General features: G+C 38.0%; 1 protein-coding gene across 1 annotated transcript in view; it reads left to right on the top strand.

The window, feature by feature from the left end:
• Positions 1–4,083: 4,083 nt before the first annotated feature.
• LOC118403259 (dual 3',5'-cyclic-AMP and -GMP phosphodiesterase 11A-like) overlaps positions 4,084–9,731 on the top strand; it is a 94,269-nt gene continuing 88,621 nt past the window's right edge. The window contains exon 1 of the mRNA XM_035801869.1: positions 4,084–4,601. The gene's annotated coding sequence lies outside the window, so the exon portion shown is untranslated. The remainder of the gene's footprint in view (positions 4,602–9,731) is intronic.

The following is a 9,731-nucleotide window of genomic DNA, read 5'->3' as shown; positions in this document are numbered from 1 at the left end:
AGGTCTTCACTGTCAACTAATACATTTATATACGTTTATGGAGGTTAGACATCCAGGTAAACAATAATCAAATGCAAATTTGATTTTATGACTGGATAGGAAAGTAAAAAATTCTTCCAGATGTTTCTAGTGACATCCGTTACTCTTCTCAAGCGTCACTAAAATAAACTGGCAGAACAAGCCAATGCAGCCATGAACATCTAACTAGTAAAAGCGGTTGGATATGTGAGAATCAGAAAATCATAAGGATCGTATAAAATGGCTATTAGCTTTCATCTTGCATCTTGAGCGACATTTTGGTCTTGTAAACGCCACACGCTTTCTGTTGGTAAACGTCAAGGAGCAAGCGCTAGCTGTTGTGATCTTGATGACAAGAGTTGTTACCACAGTGGAGAATAATCTTAACAACTCTTGAGCTGTATTCCCAAGACTCATCATGTCCAACCACTTTGGCTATCTTCCTACGCACTTTCTGTCAATAAAATAACATCACTCATTGTTCATTTTGGTATACGCAATAACATGTACAAGTTGAACAAACTAGAGTTTTTTTTAGATTATTTGTTTTGTTTTTGATGGCTTCTCTTGGTATGTCTCATTTTCAAGCTGCCTTCAGTACACAAGTATGGTTTTGAAAAAAGTAGGTCCAAAGGTACTTCCCGTCACGAAAAACTACGGCTCAACCCAACTTTCTGTGACCTTTCTGGTTTCCTTTGACTTACCATACTGTTAATGTCTTTGACATGCCACACACACAAATGCCAATGCGAAAACTGCGGACACACACAACTGCAAACAAACAAACACACACAACACTAGAATACAATACCTTCATTTATTGGGAGGTTATGAGGTAACAGATTTTTATGATATGTTAGCAGGTGGCAATGGCAATGGCCCTCAGGCTTACCAGCAGGTTCTAAAGCATCATCAAGGTCGTATGAGATTTCCTGGAAATCCTGGAACTGGAGCAGTTCTTGATTAGTAACTAATGAGCTCGTGAAGGTTATCAATTACAATCACTGTGGTCTACTTTCCAGGAACCCCTTCTATTTAGGGCAGACTATTTTCTCCTGCGGTTCGGACGATTACATGTTTTGTGTCCTGGAAATGATTGATTTTCTCTCGAGCTATATTTAGTTCCATTTACAGACCATTTTGAAAGTACATTTGACTTATACTTCAACAGATTTTTGTGAGCATTCTGCATATAATAAGAGCACATTATATTAGATGTTCAACCTTTGACCATACTTGACAGGACAAGTGTGGATTAGCTCTACCTCACATCACATCACATCACATCACATCACCTCACCTCGCCAGTCCCGTGAATTAGCTAATTCTCAATAAAACGGAAATTTGTCCAATTAGAACACTGGAACTAATCAAGAACAGGCTCCCTAGGATGTCTTGTGAAAAGCAAATTAATCGTAGTTACACGGAACTGCAAATTATTACAATATTTGCTTTGTTTGCTTTGAAATAATAAAATTTGATTCAATTGGCGGTGGAAATTAAGAGCTGGAAGTATGATCTTGGATTTTATTACAAAAGAGTGTAAATTTTGTCATCTATATTCTATAAAAAATACTACCTTTATTGAATGATCAAAAAAATCTAGACTTTGGTAGAATTTGTGTCATCAGCACTTTAGCATCTACATAAATTCAGAAGAATTACTTTGCTGATGTTGTAATCTCATATATGTATCACTGTGTCTACCACTTAGCTTTATCAAATCTAATCTTTACACGGCGAGAATTATAAGAGCAAGCAAGCGGCTTATAAGTCAGTTATGACTATGTCTATATGTTGCCGAAAGCCATTGCATGTCACTCTATTTGCTGCAACTATATTTCAAGACATGGAGCTAATGGTATTAAACGCCCCAAGCCAGATACATGTATACTGGTACTTTTCCTCACAGGGATGTCACTGTAGCTCAACTGGTAGTAGCCTCTGAGTTGAGTTCCTGGTTACTATCAGTTAGTTTGTAACTGCGAGACCTCGGTTCAATCGAGGGTAGGGCATCACAGTGGGGCAGCACACGTCTTTTTGGAAGGGACGTCTGTTTGAAGAGGGGAACAGCTAGCGACCTCTCCCTGCAAAAATATACCCTGCTACTGAAACAGCCAGAAACCTTGCTGCCCTATATATATGCCACTAGGTACTACAACGATGAACAAGCAAAGGATTTTTTCACAGAAATTTATGCACGGATTAATTCTATGAAATGTATCAATTTCGAAGTTATGAGATTGCATTTTCTGTACACGTATTAACCGAAGACTTAAAAATGCATATCATACATCTGTAATGCATAAGGAGCTACTCAGAATTAGTGACTGTGCATTCCAGATTCACTTTAAAACGTTCAAATTTTAGTTTGTTGAAAATAACACATATTTAGTATTCTTCAATTATTTGCAGTTTGTCCCAATTTTTTGCGGTCGCTGTCGCGTTGGCCAGTTGCTCGTCTTGAAAAGGTCACTTAATACCTACTTTAAATGGAAAAAAAAGGTACCCAGGAAAAGCGGCCGCACTGACCAGGTTGTCGGTTTGAAAAGGTGGTCGCTTAGGCAGGTTTGACCTTACGCTATTTCCCGGCATCACATACATGTCACGCGTTACAACGAGTTTAACTGAAATTGCCTCTTTGCAAATGTAGCATTTACTGTGTTGCTATCGCACCGTTATTATAGATTGCAGTAAAAGACGCGCTCGCCCATTTGCAGATTTGTATCGCCTTAACTCCCGCCTACGGCAATGGCAAAACGCCCGATGATTCATTCTAATTCGCCTCCTTAAGCCATCATATAAAGCCAGATAAAATGTAGTCATCCTTCACTAGAGGGAGAAGGAGATTGTGTTTTTTTTCGTTAGGCCATGTTGATTTGATTATATGGATGACATCCTCTGGGAACCCCAAAACTGATGCGAGCGTGCGAATAAGAAAAGAATCTGGCCAAAAGAAGGTGCTTTCCTATTTGAATCTAACTATCTATAACAATAAGTACATGAATGTTAGATAAATAACACACAGAGTATGGTATTGCACACAGCAATATATTTTTCATTTTTCATTTCGTTTGACTTCACTTTTGCATTGTATGACATTAGTATACATTTTCGTAATGCTATTTTCTTTTACAATTTACGGTATAAATGTATCTATTTTGCAGCTGGTTTGTACAATTAACAGTATTTTTCTTTCTTTTATTTTTTCATTCATGATAATGTTACTTTACAATGCTTGTGGCAAGCCCTTTGCGCATAGGATATGTATTGTCTATCTAAAGCAAAGCAAATATATATACATGCTGACGTGCCTCTAAAATTAAATATAAGTAACAAAAGTACGGTTTTTGAAGGTTGCCAGCATTTTTGAATATACAATATTTTGCTTTAAGGATACTATGATTCAGGTAAGCATGCATAGAATACTGGCCAAACAGTAAAATAAGATTAACAGTATAGTCCATATTTTTGTCTAGAAAACGGATAAAAATTCTACGCGCGCGTAGATGTCATCCATATAATCACCCCAACATGGCCCTAGCATAATTTCGCCTACGCTAGCTCGCCCCACCTCTTAACCATTGTCTCGACATGGCCGAATTTCTTTCTCGGAGACGGATAAAGAATTGACGCGCGTATGGATGCTAACCATATAATCATCCCAACATGGCCCTAGCATAATTCCGCCTACGCTAGCTCGCCCCACCTCTTAACCATTGTCTCGACATGGTCGAAGTTTTTTCTCGGAGACGGATAAAGATTTGACGCGCGCCTGGATGACATCCATATAACTAACTCGACATTGCCCTAGCACAATTCCGCCCACGCTAGCTCGCCCCGCCTCTTCACCAATGTCTCGGCGTGGTCGAATTTTTTTCTCGGAGACGGATAAAAATTTCACGCGCACTTGGATGACATCCATATGATTAACTCACCATTGCCCTAGCATAATTCCGCCTACGCTCGCTCGCCCCGCCTCCTCACCATTGTCTCGGCGCGCGCGGAAGGTTCCTCTATATCAGCTGATCCCGGCCGTAATAGACCACATTTATTACGATTCCACTCTTGACGTCACAACTCCAGGACTGAGCGCCGAGCGCGCGCCGCGCTTCGATCACCGGCAAGATAAAGAGAAACATACAGCCCGTATCGACAACCCAGTCAATACAAGCCCGTCTTTCCAACGGGTACTCACAAGACAGGCTTCAGTTGATGCCCGGGGGTGTTGGACTAGATTTATGCGGAGGTAGATTTTTTTCCCTGCAGCTATACATCTTTACGGAGTCCCGAGAGAGGCCCGACTCACCTGATTCGCGTGGGCGGGAGACGACGGGGGCAGGCCCGGGGATACGCGTTGTGGGTCCGGCGGTAGGTAGCTGGCAATACCAGAGGCGGTGAGTCAGCAACCAAAGCTCAGCAGCCCCTGGTTTCACCAGTTGGGGTTTGGGAGTTGGAGTGTGGGCAACCCTTCCAAGAAACCGCAGTGCTAGTTCTTGGACGTCGTCCGGAGAGTGCTGGCAAAGTAGTGGGCTTCGTGCGTACCTCCGTTGGTCAGACAGTCCAGACATCCCATGACTAAGGTAAGCTCACATTCCGTCTTCATCCTTTGACGAAAGATACGACCAGTTCTTAACTCTGCGTGGATATACCGAGCTATTTTCAACCATTATATGTCCAGTTTTACATTACCGTGATATCTATATATCTTATTTTCTGCGCGATAAAAGAAAACAGCTTAGAATCCTAAGTAATAGACCAGGTTGATTCTGGCTGCGGATTGCTACGATCTGTCACTCCAGTGTTTGACGCTTCACAGCGTATTAGGGACAATACAGCGCCGTGAAAGTGCATAACGGATAGCCTAATGGGCTAAATTCGCGTGGAAGACCCGGTCAAAATCACGGCCGTACCATTGAACTTAACGAGGATGCAAGTAATTTCCTCATATGCAAAACTTGAACATTTTCGATGTTGTTATCACAAATGTTCAAATCAATCGTAAACTAACTTGTCTTTTCGGTTATACGTATTGTATATAATTGTCTTTTCTGTTATTCATATTGTATGTACTAGTCCGGCTTTCTAGCGGTGTAGGTACTCACAATGCACTGTCTTCAGTCGATACCTGGGGGTGTTTGACTATATTAAAGCGGAGATAGCTATACATCTCTCTTTCTGTCTCTCTCTCTGTGTGTGTGTGTGTGTGCGTGTGTGTGTGTGTGTGTAGTCGTTTTTTTTACCAATTTGCATATATATATGTGAACAACATAAGATTAAAACAAGCTAAAGAGCCTTCTGTTTCCAACTTTTCGTGAGTTCGAAAGGTTTAGAGACAAAAACAAAAACAACGTACCGCCTGGACATTGGGACATAAAATGTATGTGCAAGACGTCAAGCAAAGAAAGCTCCTTTACTGGTGATGAAAACAATGGTCCGTGCCGATGAATACGTCAAGTTCACAAATCACCGTGTCGCCCGAGGCTGTGGCAATCTGACCATGGCGTTCAACCTTGCACGGTGTTTACCCACTGCAATAATCCTAATGTCGTTAAAAATTCAAATGAAGAGATGAAAAATGCATATATGCCTTTTCTGTACCTGCTGAAACTTTTCCAGGAATGCCGCTAAGAATTTATCAAAAAGACATGGAAATTCAAAATTCAAAATCAAATGCATGCCATTTATGGGGCTGCTGAAACTGCAATAATCCTAATGTCGTTAAAAATTCAAATGAAGGGATGAAAAATGCATATATGCCTTTTCTGTACCTCCTGAAACTTTTCAAGGAATGCCGCTAAGAATTTATCAAAAAGATATGGAAATGGAAAATTCAAAATTAAATGTATGCCATTTATGGGGCTGCTGAAACTATTTATTCATCCATTCATCTTGGAGAGAGTTTGGTTGTTCCTTCAGACGTCTTAATGCTTTCTAAGGTATGTCGTTTAGAATTAATTTAATGAGAAGAAAGTTTAAAAAAGTAAATGTGGTTGCTGATGTTTGTTATTTATTTATTTATCTATTCATATATTCATGTTTCATCATTCATTTTTGAAAAATAATTATTCATTTGGTCGTCTGGCTAATTTAAGAGAAATGATAAAATTTTATGGTGAAAAAGATGAAAAAGTCCAATCATGTATATATGCCTTTTCTGTACCTGCTGAAACTTTTCAAGGAATGCTGCTAAGAATTTATCAAAAGATATGGAAATTCAAAATTCAAAGTTAAATGCATGCCATTTCTGGGGCTGCTGAAACTATTTATTCATCCATTCATCTTGGAGAGAGTTTGGTTGTTCCTTCAGACGTCTTAATGCTTTCTAAGGTACTGTAAATGCATTTAAGTTCGCGGGGATCTAATTTCGCGGTAGCGGTAAAATGGACTTTTCGCGGTGGTTTTAATTTCGCGGTAGCACCATGCACTGTAGTCTCTTACTGTTATGGAAAAATGTTCGCGGTGGTTTTAAATTCGCGGTGAAGCGGCGCCGCGAAGACCGCGAACATTAATCCACCGCGAACATTTCTGCATTTACAGTATGTCGTTTAGAATTTATTTAATGAGATGAAAGTTTAAAAAAAGTAAATGTGGTTGCTGATTTTTGTTATTCATTTATCTATTTATTTATCTATGTATTCATATATTCATGTTTCATCATTCATTTTTGAAAAAAAAATTATTCATTTCGTCGTCTGGCTAATTTAAGAGAAATGTCGTTAACATTTTATGGTGAAAAAGATGAAAAAGTCCATTCATGCATATGCCTTTTCTGTGTTTGCATAAGCTTTATTTATTCATCTATTCACTTATTTATATATTAATGTTGGAGACAATTAGGTTACTACTTCAGACGTCTTACTAATTTCAAACGAATGTCGTTAAGAATTTGTATAAAAGTTGAAAATTCCCTGGCTTCTGTTACTTTATTCATTTATATATTCATCTATTTATATATTTATGTTGAAGACAATTTGGTTCTTACTTCAGACGTCTTACTAATGTCAAAGAAATGTCGTTAAAAATTCATATGAAGAGATGGATATTCAAAATTACATACATTGACGTTTTGTGGCTGTTTTATTCATTTATCTCTTTAAATATTCATGCTGAAAACAAATCATTTTTTTAAAGTCGTCTGACGAATTTCCAAAGAATGTCTTTAAGAATTTGCATGAAAAGATAAAATTCAAACAAAGTAAACGATTCCAATGCAATATTTGAAATGATGGCACATTTCCGTTCCAATTGCAACTTGCTTGTAGCGGTCAGAGTTATCCTAAATGATTTCGATATCACAGCAACGGTATAAATTTATTCATTTATTAATTATGCTTTTCGGAAACAGTGAACGGTATGTTGAAACAGGTGTTCCTTGTCAAGGTCACGTTTTCAAGGTCACCATACCACCACAATCATGACAACCTGATGGAACATATATTCAATAGATATCGATATAAAAGAATGAACAATTAGTATAAATCAACCTACAAAATCAACGTAACAGAAAAGATCTGAATGAACCAAATCAGTACAATCATAATACAAGATAATATGCAATAGTTTAAAAGTAGCGAGCCCTTGTAGCATATAAGATATGCAAATAACAAAATGGAAGAGAGATCTGGAATCTATCTCATTGACGTTTCAAACACCAAGGGAACGTGGTTGACGTGTTTCTGTCAGATGAAATACCACCTGGCACTTTTTAATCTGAGAGGGCATTTATTAGGTTGAGCGGATCCCTTACGTTATGACAGCTGCGCTGTAGTACGTCAATTTAACGGCTAATATCCTCTTTTGTGTCCTGTTGATTGAAGTAGATGATAGGACGAAGTGATGGTAATACAAGGGTAATGGAGATATATATTAATACTTGGTAATGTCAACCATTCATAGAAAAACGGCTATCATTTGGCTGGATGGTTTTATTTTGTTTATACGTCAAAAGACATTTTTCCAATTCGTTCCAATCGTTTTTCTTGATTCAACAAGATGATAGGATGTAGTGTTGGTAATACGAGGGTAATGGAGATATATACTTGGTAGTAATGGCAGCCCCTCATAGTAAAATGACTCTCATTTGGTCGGACGAATTTCTTTTGTTTATACGTCAAAAGATTTTTTTCCAGTTAGTTCCAATCGTTTTTCTTGATTGAACAAGATGATAGGACGTAGTGGTGGTGATATGGGGGTAATGGAGATATATATTAGTACTTGGTGGTAATGTCTACCCTTTATAGTAAATCGCCCCCCATCTGGTTGAATGACTTTATTTTGTTTATATGTTAACAGATCATTTTTCTTGATTGAACTAGATGATAGGACTTAGTGGTTGTAGTATGAGGGTAATGGAAAAATATATAAGTACCTGGTGGTAATGTCAACCCTTCATAGTAAAATGCTGTTATCTTGTTTGATGACTTTATTTTGATACGTCAACAGATCGTTTTTTTTATTGAACTAGATGATATGACGTGATAGAGCTAATATTATGGTAATGGAGATATCTATTAGTACCTGATGTAATGTCAACCATTCATAGCAAATCGGTTGTCATCTGGATGGATATATTTTGTTTATACGTCAACAGATCGTTTTTTCCAGTTCGTTTGCAGAGTAAGAAAGCGGAACAAAGAAATGGCGATTTAAATGGTTGAGTACTTACTAAGGCCGAGGAAAAATAACGTTTTTAGATTACTTAATTGACCCAAGATTACAGCGTTTGTTTGGGTCAACCGCTGGTAAAATTTTCGATCTGAGTGATGAGGACGTTTATTCTCAAAATTTGTTACATAGATCGACACCTAAAGGCACCCACTGACAACAAAATCAAGAACGTTCTGCTGCAGTATGAAGTACCGCCACCAGGAGGTCCAAAATTGACCTTGACCTTCCACTTGCTAAGACTTACTCAATAATAAAAGCCACCACAGTCCATCCAGACCGTTTGAAGTTAAACTGATCAGAAATGTCCTGAAACAGACACATACACATAAAGGCCTAAAACAATACCTCCATTTCTCTGTCTGTCGCTTTCTCTCTCTTTCTGTCTCTCAATCTCTCTCTCCTCTCTCTGTCTCTCTCTCTGTCGCTAGAAAGACGGTGAAAAATGGTTTGACCGATTAATTTCTGAGTTTCAGTTCTTCCTATACAAATCGATCGCAAAGAATCGATTCCTGTACTAAAACGTCATTTAGTGTCTCGACAAAAGACCAATCAATATACATATAAGATCTACTGCCGATCTTAACGTTATAATGTACCAGCCAGGTCAATGTGTTTTGCGTTGTAATGTGTCGAAATAGAGCGTTTACTACTGTTCTTATGTAGGTTGGATGAGAAAAGAATGGATTTGTCATAATCTATAAACTTTTTTGCAAACTCACGCCAAAGGCTAATTACAAGGGGATACATGTACATAGATACGCTAACATATACACAAGAAGTATAAATTTGTAGTCCATTTTCATCTAATACACACAGACAATAACATATGTACAAATATCCAGTCATATTTATCTTTCTGATATCGTTTAGATACAGATAAGATAACGTATGGAAAATTTGTTGTCTACACATTCATCTCATACACAGATTCAATAACGCAAAAAGGCTACAAATATCTACTCTACTTATCAATAGTAGTTACTTATACAATAAGGTAAATTGTACAACATGTATATTTATCTGATACACAGATACGACAGATA

This window comes from Branchiostoma floridae, chromosome 16, assembly GCF_000003815.2.
Source record: "Branchiostoma floridae strain S238N-H82 chromosome 16, Bfl_VNyyK, whole genome shotgun sequence".
Classification (NCBI taxonomy): Eukaryota; Metazoa; Chordata; class Leptocardii; order Amphioxiformes; family Branchiostomatidae; genus Branchiostoma; species Branchiostoma floridae.
This window is presented reverse-complemented; position numbering and strand designations above follow the sequence as displayed.